The sequence below is a fragment of the Odontomachus brunneus genome, unplaced genomic scaffold, assembly GCF_010583005.1.
Source record: "Odontomachus brunneus isolate Ranch 3 - 2012 unplaced genomic scaffold, Obru_v1 Obru_scaffold_040, whole genome shotgun sequence".
Classification (NCBI taxonomy): Eukaryota; Metazoa; Arthropoda; class Insecta; order Hymenoptera; family Formicidae; genus Odontomachus; species Odontomachus brunneus.
Window position 1 is genome coordinate 843,914 of NW_022639490.1, and position 13,561 is coordinate 857,474.

Genomic DNA, 13,561 nt, shown 5'->3' on the forward strand with positions numbered 1-13,561 from the left:
TTTATTTTGCAAAAATTTTGCATAAATTGCGATTTTTTTTTTATTTTCTCAACGCTGTTCGATAGAGCGACATCGAAATTGGTAGAAATCGTACTCTTTATAAACAACAGACTTCATTTCCGTAGTAAAATAAATGGCTCAAATCAACGTAAAATTTTAGCACATTTGGACGTTAATGGGTTAAAAAAGTATGGAAAATCAAGATATCTTTCAAACGAGGATGTTTTTCCTTTTTGTGTGATATCGTTAAATTTTCCGAGCTTCTAAGCTTTCAGTGACTTTTATGTAATCAAAATGTACGAGTATATTCAAAATTTACAAACCCGACATTCTGTATCGCGACAAATGAAAGGTTTGCCTTCGTTGAAGAAAACAATCCTCAAGTTTTTCCAAAGATAATGCTACGAATGGAAGTACAGTCACTTTAAACGTCCTATAACCTGGGCGTTTGTTTCGCTTGATCTGTCATGGCCATAACGTAATCATAATTCGCTCGTTATCGACATGGACAGCGGCGCCGATATTTTATTCGCGGATTGGAGCTTGAGAAACGTGTCAGTCGGGCGCACTCGAGAGCCGCCCTCTTGAAACTTCCTTACTAAAGACTCACCCTTCCACCATCGGAGCTTTTGCAATTTCGTATGTCTCAGGCGAACAGTATTTTTTTGGCGTCAACAGAATTTTGTCGTCAAAAAGCTCGTTACACACGTACCGACGTGATTATTTTTGCATTCGGTAGCTGCCGAATCTCATTAATGCGCAGTGCATTTTCTAAAGTTGTTGTTTATTTCATACGACCTATAACGCGATATTTGTGCGTAAAATATTATATTCTCGAAATGCCGGATCGCGCATATAATACTCGCGGAACACGGGCATGTATGAAACGCAAATAATGATAAAACATAAGTAACAGCGAGCAATATCGAATGTGCATAAATTAGTCCGGCTCTCGCGACTAGCTTGCAAATAATATGCGTACAAAACATTTCGCAATGGCGTTTAGCGCAGTTCCGGAGGGCTCCCTCTCCATAATCGGCGGCGATTAAACCCGGGGGTGCTCTTCTGCGCGCACACACACACACACACACACATTCCCTTTAGACTATAAAAAAAAGTATACAGAGGAGGCCTTTAAGAGAGACCCGAGTCCTCGTTCCCCGAACGTTGCTCATCCAAGCATCGCCCATTGTTTGTTACCTTATCGAGCGCTTTCGCGAGCTTTTATCCGCGTCACGAAACTCCAAAACACGACACGAGAAATCCGCAACGAAACGGCAAGTAGTGTGCAGTCTCGCACGTATGCACGCGATGGGATATCCGTTTCTCCAGACAGTCTGAGACCCCCCCGGCCGGGAGGAATTCTTCTTCGCGACGGGAGAATTTTTACGACCGGTACTGACGGCACACGCTTGAGAGAACGTTTATAACTCCAATAAAATTTTTAATGGAAATTCCGATAATAGTTTTCAGCGGAACGGCCGGGGAAAGTGTCCGAACAAAATGTCGGGGGAGGAGGGGAACGTACGGCTGAATTATTCAGAAAGTATCGCGCCTAAGTGCGGCTGACGGATATGCTCGGCCAGACACGCCATCACTTGGCGCATTCATCATGGGCCGAGAATGCTCATTAACAGGCCGATACCGCCATCTGTATAAATAGCCGCTAGCTCGGCATATTTAAAATGAGCTCACGGCTTTCGCGGTGGATGAGAATAGTGGACTGTAAAAGTTAATGGCTCGTGTTACCGTGGCGCGCGCATTCGATGTTAAATGTGGCATACGCGATTATGGTTTATTCGTCTCGTATGAAAATCGTAGTCAATGTAACGCAGCGAGAACTAGGTAATCCCGTTTAATTAAACGAGCCGTTGGGATGCATATGGGCTGAAAGTGGTACTGGATACGGCGCATTCTACGGCAGAAAGGAACGAGGGTGATAAAGAGGGAGAAAAAAAAAGTCAAATGGCGGGGAGGCGCAACTTTAACATCGCGTACACAAAACTGCATACCCTGCATTCAAATGTTATTTCTTTCAAGTATCTCATAAGTTTGCGTATCCACAAACTTATCACAGCTTCATCGCATTAGCATCAAGCTTATACAAAATATGCTCTACGTCTTACAAGTAAACCTATCCAAAAGGTACACTCCGATTTCTTTCTAATTTGGCACAAATGTAAAAGCATAAAAAATATTTAGGTCATATTTTTTTCATTTTGGCCCACTTTGAGCTTCACGAGCGATTTATAGCTTTGAAATATTCTCATTCCTATCATCAACAAAGGCAACAAAAATGCATAGGAAATACAATTTTGAATACAAAATATAGTTAAATAATTTTAACCGGCATAATTGAAATAACCACTCTAAATTTCTTTAGCCGAGATTCCAACCGAAATACTTTAAATCTGTGCTAAATTAGTCAAAAATGATTCGAAACTCGGCCAAACCAAGAGGGAGAGAGAGAGAAATCCTGAAATATTAATTAATATTTTAATAAAATTAGCATAGAATTGGCATTAATTAATATTTTAATAAAATTGGCATAGCTGAGACACGAACTATTCTAAATTTCTTTAGCCGAGATTCTAACCGAAATATTTTAAATCTGTACTAAATTAGTCAAAAATGGTTCGATCTCGACCAAACCGAGAAATTATTTGTATAAATAATTTTTTTTAACTTTTTACATGTTTTGTTCAAATATTTTATTATTTATACAAATAATTTTACACATTTACACAGATTTGAAATATTTCGGGTGAAATCTTGGCTAAAGAAATTTAAAACGATTCGTGTCTTTGCTATGCCGATTTTGATAAAATTTTCATTAAAATTGCTGGATTTCTTTCTCTCTCTCTCTCTCTCTCTTGATTTGGCTGAGTTTCGAACCATTTTTGACTAATTTAGCACAGATTTAAAATATTTCGGTTGAAATCTCGGCTAAAGAAATTTAAAATTTGTGCTAGATTTCTCAGTTATGCCGATTTTGTTAAAATTATTTTGTTAAAATTATATCTTGTATTCAATTTTATTATTTATACATTTTTGTTGCACTTGTTGATGATAGGAGCGAGAACATTAAAGAGCTATAAACTGTCCATGAAACTCAAAGTGGGCTAAAATGAAAAAAATATGACCTAAATTTTAATTAAGATTGCCGGATTTCTCTCAATTTGGCCGAGAACTATTTTCGAACTATTTTTTACTAATTTAACACAAATTTAAAATATTTTAGTTGAAATCTCGGCTAAAGAAATTTAGAATGGTTCGTGTCTTAGCTATGCCGATTTTGTTAAAATTTTAATTAAAATTGTCGGATTTCTCTCTCTCTCCCTCTTGGTTTGACTGAGTTTCGGACCATTTGTGACTAATTTAGTACAGATTTGAAATATTTCAGTTGGAATCTCGGCTAAAGAAATTTAGAATTCGTGTCTCTATGCTATGCCGATTTTGTTAAAATTATTTAACTATATCTTGTATTCAATTTTATTTCTTATGCATTCTTGTTGCACTTGTTGATGATAGGAGTGAGAACATTAAAAAACTATAAATTGCCCGTAAAACTCAAAGTGGGCCAAAAATAAAAAAATATGACTATTTTTTGTACTTCGACATTTGCATATAGAAAGAAATCGGAGTGTAACTTTTGGGTAGGTTTACTTGTTAGTAACTTTAACATTTTCATGCAGAATATTAAATTTCAAAAAATATTCGATTGACATGCAATACAGAGTCAAACTAATTGATAAAATTCTTTGCTGAAGTTTTGCAATACTTCTGTAAAAAAATTAATTGCCTGTCTGTCTTAATAATCTGTTGAATTCATGATAACAAGCTTTTCTCACATTTGCTATTAGTAAATTTTTAAAGACTATTATCAAAAAATATTTTTTGTTGAAGATGATTAATACTCAAAAAAAAAAATATATAAATTTAAAAATGATATTTTTGTGTGTATATAGAATTCGCAATAAAAGAGATTAAATTTAGCATTCCCAGTCAGAAAATTAAATTAAAACAAAAATGTTGACTGCGTAGAAACGAACCAACTTTTTTTTTTACAATACTCTTACGAAGAAAACAAATTCTTCTTTTGAGTTCACGATGTTCCTCTGATTTGTAAAGAGTATATTTAAAGGCTATTACCAAGAAAATATTTTTGCTGAAAATAACTATTATTTAAAAGAAAAGAAGGAAAACTGAGTCATCGATTTTCTTTACGGTGGAATGATACTTTTCTGTTTAAAGAATCGCGAAAAAAGAGCCGCGAGAAATTAGAAATCGATATTATTGCTGCCGCATGTTCAAGAAATAATTACTTGCTGTGAAAATAAATACCAAGTTTCACAGTAAAGACGATTTAACACAATGTGACTCGCAACGTCGAAAAGCGGAGGCCATTGTGAAAAATTTACAAGATATGTACCTTTGTATAGTGCAAGTTGCGATATCGTTACGGTCTTATATCACAATAGCGATATCGTTACAGCATTATGGCAATAGTAGTGATCTCGACACAAGGCGACCCGTCTACACAGTTCACGACATATCGATCGATTTCACGACAGAGCGCTGAGCTCAGCATTGTCTGTCACGTTGAAGGTACGTGCGCGTCGCCGTGACATTTCCGTTCCTTTCAACGCGATATCGATGCCTGAAGATCGTGGAGTCCTCGGCGTGTGTGACGGCGATCTCTTTCGGAAAAATGTTCCCGGTGATCCCGCATCAGCGGGGTGAATCCCGAATTTCGACGGTCGTTACGGCAGCGTGAACAAATTTTCATTACCGCTTCGAGAGATACTTGTCGGCGGGAGCGAAAAAAAAATATACAAAAGTATGAATCGAGTTTTTATCGTTCCATCGTTGCGTCGCATCGAAATCCGTTTCGCGATTTGAGAGCAATTAAAAAGAACATGATTCTCCAATTAATTTATGAAAAAAGAGAGCTCCTATAACTCGACTGACGTTAAATGTTTCGTGAAGTCTCGGTTACAGTTGCGCGCGCCACGTTGACACATATTGCTCTTTCGATGTTGTTAAAATATCATGAAAATATAATTATCGATACCGCCATCTCTCGCAACGTGTCGCAAAAGTTTGCGAAACAGACGTGATTGCGAATTGAACAGTTTGGCCCGATCTCTACGAATTCAACTAATTGAACACCGTGACACTTTAAACGCGTGATCGAGCCGCCGAATTAATTCTTTTCCTGTGATTCGCCGTCGGAAAAAGCACAGCGAATAAAATATGTTCGAGATGGAAATAATGAGTCGCGCGCGCAGGCATAATTTAATTTACGAATGGCCGACAAAGAGAATCAGGTGTTGTGCAGGCTTTCCTGGAAAAGGTAACCCGCATAGCGATCGATAGCTTACACGGTTTCAACATCGCGGGCGCGGATTTTTAGCCGGCATATCAATAACGGCAGAGAGAGTCTATCGGCTCGGGAAATCTACGGTATTGCAGCCAATTTTGACTCACGTCCTTGGTCCCTTTTTCAATACGTTTCGAGCACTGCCAAGCCAATATAATGGTGTGCACCGCTTCAATTAGTAAACTGTACATAGGAATGCGCGCTATTTAATCTTCCCGTCTCTAAAGTCCCCATAAATATTAACGAAAGAGAGAAAGAGGGGGGAAGAGAGAGAGAGAGAGAGAGAGAATAAAAAGAGAAAAGGGCGGGAGAGGAAGGAGGAGAGAAAATAGGGGTGGGAGAGAGGATGAGAGAGTGGAGAAGGAGAGAAGGAGGAAAATAGAGAGAGAGAGAGTGAGAAAGTGAGAAAGCAGAGCGCGAGCAAGAGCAAGAAAAAGGGAGGGAGGATCAATTGTGTTTCTACTATTTTTCGCGTGGAGAGCGCTGCAAAATAACGGTTTGTTTAATCCGCTTGGAATTACTTGGCCGGTCTCTTGTTCGTTCTTACGTGGTTACATCAGACACGAAAGCGATTGCGCTACCCGCAATGTACACATACGTGGAGGAGCTGGATTTAATTTAAGTAGTTCCCACACAATTCGAGTATTTTTAACGGCGCAACACATAGATAACGGCCAGAAACGGCCAGGAGCACTGAGCGGTAAACGATAAACGCGTTTTTGCAATGAAAGCGCTGTTTGCTGAAACGGGAAATCGTCACGGCTATTGAAATTTATTTGTAATCTCAACGACCGACCGCAACAAAGTTTCCCCGCGACGATGGGATTTTACTAAAAAAAGAAAAGAAGCAAGCTAGAATTATCCGCGGAATAACGACTTCCTGCGAAAATGACGAAATAATGCAGTGACTCGGGAACTTGGCTAACGGAGAAGGCTCGAACTATCCTCTGAAACTTTTGCATCAGTTATTCAATCTTGCCGCGACCCGACGTGCATATGGATCGTCTCGACATAACTGTGTCGATTTTTCCTGACGAATTTTCGTCCAGTGAAATCGCGGCCAATCTTCCAACCCAAGTGTAACATGCATTGGCTTCGGTAAACAAATAGCTCTCACTTCTTTTCCTTCAAATTTACTTTCGCCTAGAGTCTTTTACGGCGAAACCTGATATAATGTCTATCTATTAATCTAATAATTGTCGTGTTCTTTCTTGAAGTAAATACTTCCCTTTGTCAAGACTGTTGATTGTATTTTGACTTAATAGTGACACAGCAAACATGATAACGTATTAATAGCGTCTCTGACATAATTAGTATATCTTTAATAAATTATCTGACGTCTCGAAATAAATACTTCCCTTTGTCAAGACTGTTATTTTGACTTAATAGTGACACAGTAAACATGATAACGTATTAATAGTGTCTCTGACGCAATTTGTATATCTTTAATAAATTATCTGACGTCATTAATGCGTATTTATTGAGAAGCCATTATTTATATATCGTCACTTATAAATATTCAACGTGTACAACTCTACTATAAACGTATTATAAATTAAAAGACACGGGATATACACACATATACACACACACTATATATACATGTATGTATGTGTATAGTATTTAAAACCAAGGATACTTGACGTAGGCGGATAGTTGGTAGAAAGAAATTGCCGGTATTAGAAAGGTTAATGTTAAATCTTCTTAGTCAAGGATTTAGCTTGACCTAGATGGGTCGGGGGTTGACCTTTCCCCGATTGCTGTCTTATGTGAGTGAAAGGGGTCGAAGCTGCTCACAGTCGTTGTAAAAGTGGAGAGGCGAGCCCTGTGCTTACCGAGCGTAGTAATAATTTATGTCGCCTCCGCGAATATAGCAGCCAATAACCGCGGCCAGACGGTAACAGCTAGGAAAGATGAGACCTCGGGTTGGGCAATCCTCTGATGGGGGAGGAAGGCGGAAGGAAAGGCCGAGGAACGAGGCCGAGGCGCGTGTGAACCGCAGACTGAAAAAAGAACGAGAGCCCTAACACGATAGTTACCCCTTCCCACTCCCCCCCACTCCGAATTCAACCCCTTCTTGCCGATCTTGTAACTCACGGGTGCGATCCCGCACACAAAAAAGATGTCAGGAACTTTTTTAATAAATAAGGCGCGGTAGAATGTAAAGATATTTCTCTCTCGGAGAGAGAGTACTTATCACACTTTCACACTCCGGGGGCAATCCTTCTTTTTTCAAATAAAAATGTTACAAGTTACTTCTCTTTTTTTTCACAGTGGAGTGGGGCGAGACGCGAGAAAGTACTTTATTAAACGTTACTCCGCGATAAGCCGTCGTTCCCCGATGAATTATTGAACAACTTTGGCAGTTTTAAAGTTTTTACATCGTTACTTTTGCAATTGACAACGCATCTATTGTGCGTAGAAAGATCTCAGCTCTACGGAAAATTAGTTCCGTGTGTCGCTGAAGAGATAAAAAATGAAGAAAGAGGAAGTGAGAAAAAGAGAGAAGAGAGAGAGAGAGAGACAGAACAGTCCAACGTGAAAGAGTATTAATTAATGTATTATATATTAGAAACGTCGAGAAATGTTCTCTACATAGACTTTTACTTATATTACTTAAAATATATTATAAAATACTTATATTACTTTCACTTAAAATATTTTTCAAGAAAACATATATTCTCTTAAAATTTTAGTTTTTAACAAAAGCAATTGTTTTTTATTCAAATAAAAGAATTTAGCTTTAAGTAAATATTTCTTTAATATTTTCCTTCTCAGTGTGTAGAATTAGTAACGATAAATTATTAGTAATATCAAAATTTAATACGTTTAATGAAACGAATCGGAAAGATCGCAAAAATCGTAGTCACGACGATTCGTGAAAGTATTCGGACGATTTCGTTCCATTGCGAATGTTTATTTAAACAATTTCACGCACATATGTCGCGCGTTACACGTTAACTTTAACGCCCGCAGGAGCTCGATTGTCGGAAACGCGTGTGTAACGAGCAGACAGATAAACACATTGCCCTCCCGGATACATTTGACCCGAAAAATTCTAGATGAGCCATCCCGCGTGGCAACACCCTCCAGTTAAAAGCAGAGCCGAAAGAGTTAAGCGAGTCGAGTATCCTCTTTTTCCACGGGGCTCTATCTCGCTCGTGAAATCGATTCCCCGTCGATTTTCCCCGCGCGCGTATCCGCTTTGGACAACTCGAGGCTTCTTCGCAGAAAGTGCTTGAAATTTTCTGATGGAGCCCATTCGAGACATCGCGTGCCTGCGCCGCGCAAGCACAATATTGAGTTTCGAGTCTCCCTTTATGCTCCCACATTGTTCCCGCAAACGAGACGTTTGCTACGAGCCTTTGTCCTTCGAGGCAAACTTCGGTATTCCGAAAATCAAAGAGGGATCCAATTTGCGAGAGTTTTTGGAACAGAAAGGAAAAACGCGAAGCCTTACGAAAACGGGTTATTCAATCGTATTCATTGGCAAAGCATTCGAAGCAGGCAAGGTGCGGCAAATGGTAGCTGATTGTCGAATGTTTTCGTGTAATCCCAATTGTAATTTTCCTCCTATTTCCCGAGAAAAGCAAATATCCCTATACGGCGCGACGGGATTCTCTCAGTGCTTTTTTAGCCGACAGATGTGGAACGATCAATGTTAACGTGTTCATCCTGTGATACAACCCGGTGTATTTGTATGTATGTACCGATCGATCCAGAAAGCGAAGTATTAATAATTTGCATCGCGATACTTCGCTTCTTCATTTCGCGTATGCGGGGTGTCCGATGATAAAAGTGGGAAATGTGTACATGTAAATTAGGTCAAATCGAACACAAAACTCCACTACCGTTTCACGAGCAACCGCGTAAAATTTTGAGTTATTAATTAAGAGTGTATTTTCTAGTTTAAAATATCGTGCGGAAAAAATTTTGGTTTAAAATATCTTCCAAAAAAATTTTTCCAAAACTTTCTACAAAAGAACGAAAAAAATTGAATAACGTCAAACTTTCGACCTTATTTTAACAATATGTTTGCATTGTTTGAATAAAAACGCGTTATTGTCTGAACAACAAAAACGCTCTTTTATTTGTTTATTTGTGCTCTTTTGTTATGTCTTAGTCACTAAAAATTCGCAAAAAAACACATATACGGAGGATTATGACTCTCCCAGAAATTTTTTTAAATAAAAAGACCACCATATTGTTCTAACTCAATAGCCATACTTCTCCTAATTAAGAAAATGTTTGCGTTTTCATACACCAGAATGGTAATATTGGTTCAATTCTAACTCACCCGTTAGCCATATTTTTCCTAATTAAGAAAATTTTCAATTTTCACGTTTTCATGTACCTAAGGAGTTAGAATCACCCACACTATTCATATCTACATTCTTTTCTTGCAAGTTCCTAGTGACCAAAATATAACATGCAAAAGTAGGGCGTTCTTGTCACTTACAAGTTAGACAAGTTAGAAGTTGTTAGATAATAAAAATATATTTTTTAAATAAGAACTTAAAGAACATGCAAAGTCTGACGTTATTCAGTTTTTTCGTTTCCCTACAAAAATAGTTCTGGAGGAGCGCCTTTTTTGCGACCTTTCAAGGCAGAATACTCCCTTAAAGAAGATTGGCAAATGCTCGAGCACCATGCAGTGCGGGATGTGACGGGGTAAGTACAATTTAGGTCAAACCGAATAAAAAAGTTCTCTACCATTTTGCAAATAACCACTTGAATTCTCGAGTTATCAATTAAAGACTGACACTAATCACGCGCGATCGTCAGACCGAAAATTTTCTTCAATTAATAACTCAAGTTTTACGCGGGTGTTTGCAAACCGATAGAGAACTTTTCTGCTCGGTTTGAATACACAGCGGAAGTCGTACTTACCGTCACACTCTGCACTGCATAACGCGTGATCATTTACCAATCTTCTTTAAACCACAGACATCGATCCGTTCGAGTAAATTTTCTTATAAAATAGAAAATTTATAAAATTGGAAAAAAGGCTTCTTATGAGAAGTTTTGCAGTCTAAGTAAAATTGACAAGAGTGACGAGAAGACGAAACAAAAAAATGAAGAAATTTAATTTTACGAATTAAAAAAAAATCAAAAAGACTCTTTTGAAACAAATCAGGAATTTAATAAAAGTGCTTATGAGAGTTCAGCACAGATGTTTTAGTAAAACTAACGCAATAATTAGTGGATGTTCCTCATGAGAGGAAATTTATAAATTTATTTTTAAAAAATACAAAAAATCAAACACGTTTCGGTTTATTTCGCAGATCCTCCTCAGTGATGTAATGATCGATAAATATAGTCATGAAAAAATATAAGTCCTACTCTTTGGTCAAAAGTTAAATTACAAAATGAAGAACGCCGCAGTCGGAACTCGGAGGACACGCGTATAAATATGTTAAAATTGAAACCTCTCATGAGGGACATCCACTAATTATTGCATTAGTTTTACTGCACTAAAACATCTGTACTGAACTCTCATAAGCTCTTTTATTAAATTCCTGATTTAATTTTATATCACTCTCTAATATGTATTCGCGGTTACAGATGGATGGTCTTTTTGTATGAAGAAAAAGATAACAGATTACGCAACTATCTCGCAAGTATCTATATAAAGGAATACTTGAGAACAACAATAAAATAGTAGTTTGGAGCGAAAAGTTTTGACTCAAAAGAGATTCTAAGGAGAAACATTCTAAAATGTCTATTGTCCGATGAAGACGCTATTTTCGGCTAAAAGTTATTGTATCACATAATAAGCACAAACACTACTTCACACAACTGAATAGAGTTCTTTCTCATGCTTCTGTTGAATCACTTTCCTCCATTTAACCCTTCAAGACCCAGGCATTGATCCCGTTTTAATAAAACTCTTTTCTTCATGAAATAATTTCAAAAGACGCTTCTGATGAGAAGTTGATGTGACTCAAATAAAATTGATCGCCAAGAAGTACGGTTTTCTGCATACCTTCTTAATTATGTACATTCATATTTAAGCCAGCTGCAGAATTTAATAAATCCTACAACCATACGATAAAACGAGTATAAAATCTTCAACTTCGTATTTCGAGACAATATCAATGAAAGATTTGGGAAATAAAATTTGCTCACTTTTTTCCGTGAAAAAAATTGCACAATTTCGAGTGTCCACTCGATTCTACGCTACACACGATCGCCATATTAGTTTCTTCAGCGGGAGAACTACTGTTTCACAGAGACGACACACAGAGGAACGTGAAAAATATAGCTCTATCTGGGATGGATCGATAATATATCGACAGAATCATTACTTACCGGCATAAAAGATTTAGAGAGGATCAAAGGTGAATGTATGTACGTAATTATGTACACTAAATGTTAGAAAATTAATTACAAACTCAAAATTTTGCGTGATAGTTTGCAAAATGATGGAGGAATTTCGTGTTCTGTTTGGCTTAATTTATGTGTGCATGAGCACATCCCAAACACCTCGTACACATGTACTGCATTATAATTTTTACTAGAACAGAGATATACCGCGTGTCGATATAATCTAAAATATTTTTAATAAATACTGAAGGAGAAGAGCGAATTTCCTTGAGAAACTCATTGACGTTTGAGAACACCTTGCACGTTTCTTTTTTACTGAGATATAGTTGGGGAACTATATTTCAGAACGATCAGAGATAGAAAGTTTTCGGAAGGTTGCTTCAAAGTTTCAGTCGAGAATTCTATTTGTCGAAACTGTAATTTAATTCTCCGTATTAAATTGAGTTTTAAATCGCCGTCTCGCCGAAGAGAGAATCATCTCAATGCTTGCTTGAGAAAGTATTAAAACTATCATATTTTTGTCATGCCTCCCAAGTGTTCGCCTCTTGTCAAACATTTTTTTTTTTAACGTAACATGTAATTTCCTCCCGCGCGTGGCCTGACGCGGAGCTTTTATGTCGAACAACAATACGAGATCTGTTTCGTAATATCTGCTATATTGTTACCGACAATGTGCAAAAGTATTGTATAAAACACAACACAATTCGATATCGATAATAATCCGATACTACACAGAGAGAACGATTTATTGATTCAAATAAATGTTTCTTTGGAATAGTCCAAACGAATTATTTGGTTGATACAACAAAAATATTTCTTTGGAACTAAGCCGCAAATAAATATTTTTGTTGTTTCAAATAAAATTTTGTTTGATCAATCGAAAAATTCGTTTAGACTATTCCAAAAAAGCGTTTATTTGATTCAATTATATCGTTCTCTCTGTGTAATAATGATTTTACGATTTGTATATGATTACAAATTTCGCTGTGTTCGGGCACAATAATGTGATAACAGTTGTAAACTACGGCGCGCTTCAGTTACACTCTCAAACAAACGCGCTCCATGCCTGTCCAATTTCGTTACGATCTTTCGTGGATTTAATTTACGCGTGAAATATCGGCCGCTCTCCCTCCCCTTTCCCCTTCAGTCACGAATGGGGTGTAATGCGCGAGCAAGTTTCATGAAATGCATAATTGAAAGCGCTTGATCGTCCTTGAATGCGGCCCCGTGTAGGCGAGTCATCGATTTTCAGCGAAATGTCGGGCGGTCTTGTGCAACGTATACCTTCGGGACAATCGATGCGCATCGTCAATAAATATATATCGGCGCTTCACCGCGCCAATTATCAAGCAGCTCGTGGAGCAAGGCATTAAGCCTGATCTACAATATGCCCTTTGCTTCCTGCTTCTTTCTCTTTATCTCTTTCTGACTCAAACCTTAAGCTTTAAGCCTAATCTACAATGTGCTCTTTGCTTTCTGTTTCTTGTTCTCTGTCTTTTTTTAGTTTAAGGTAGTTTAGCTTAAGGTGTAAAAATGAGATAAAGAAAAAAAACTAGAAGCAAATTATAGATCAAGCTTTAAGCCAGAAAAAGAAGACAAGAAACAGAATGCAAAGAGCATATTGTAAATCAGGCCTTAGTCTCTCATGTCCAATCCACTTGAAAGGGCAACTAAAACGAAGCAAGCGTGCCACTTCCGCGGAGCGAGCCGCGAACGACTCTCTTACGAACGTGCATAAGTTCAGAAATCGAACGACACAGATGCGGGACAATCGCAACCGGGAAGGTGACGGTGCACCACGTTAGAGATCCTCTAGTAAGAGATGCGCAAACTTCGGTTGTTTGCAAGAAT

The 13,561-nt window shown here is 37.8% G+C and overlaps 1 protein-coding gene across 5 annotated transcripts in view; it reads right to left on the reverse strand.

The window, feature by feature from the left end:
* LOC116844192 overlaps window positions 1-13,561 on the reverse strand; it is a 280,321-nt gene that overhangs the window by 230,053 nt on the left and 36,707 nt on the right. The window lies entirely within an intron of this gene.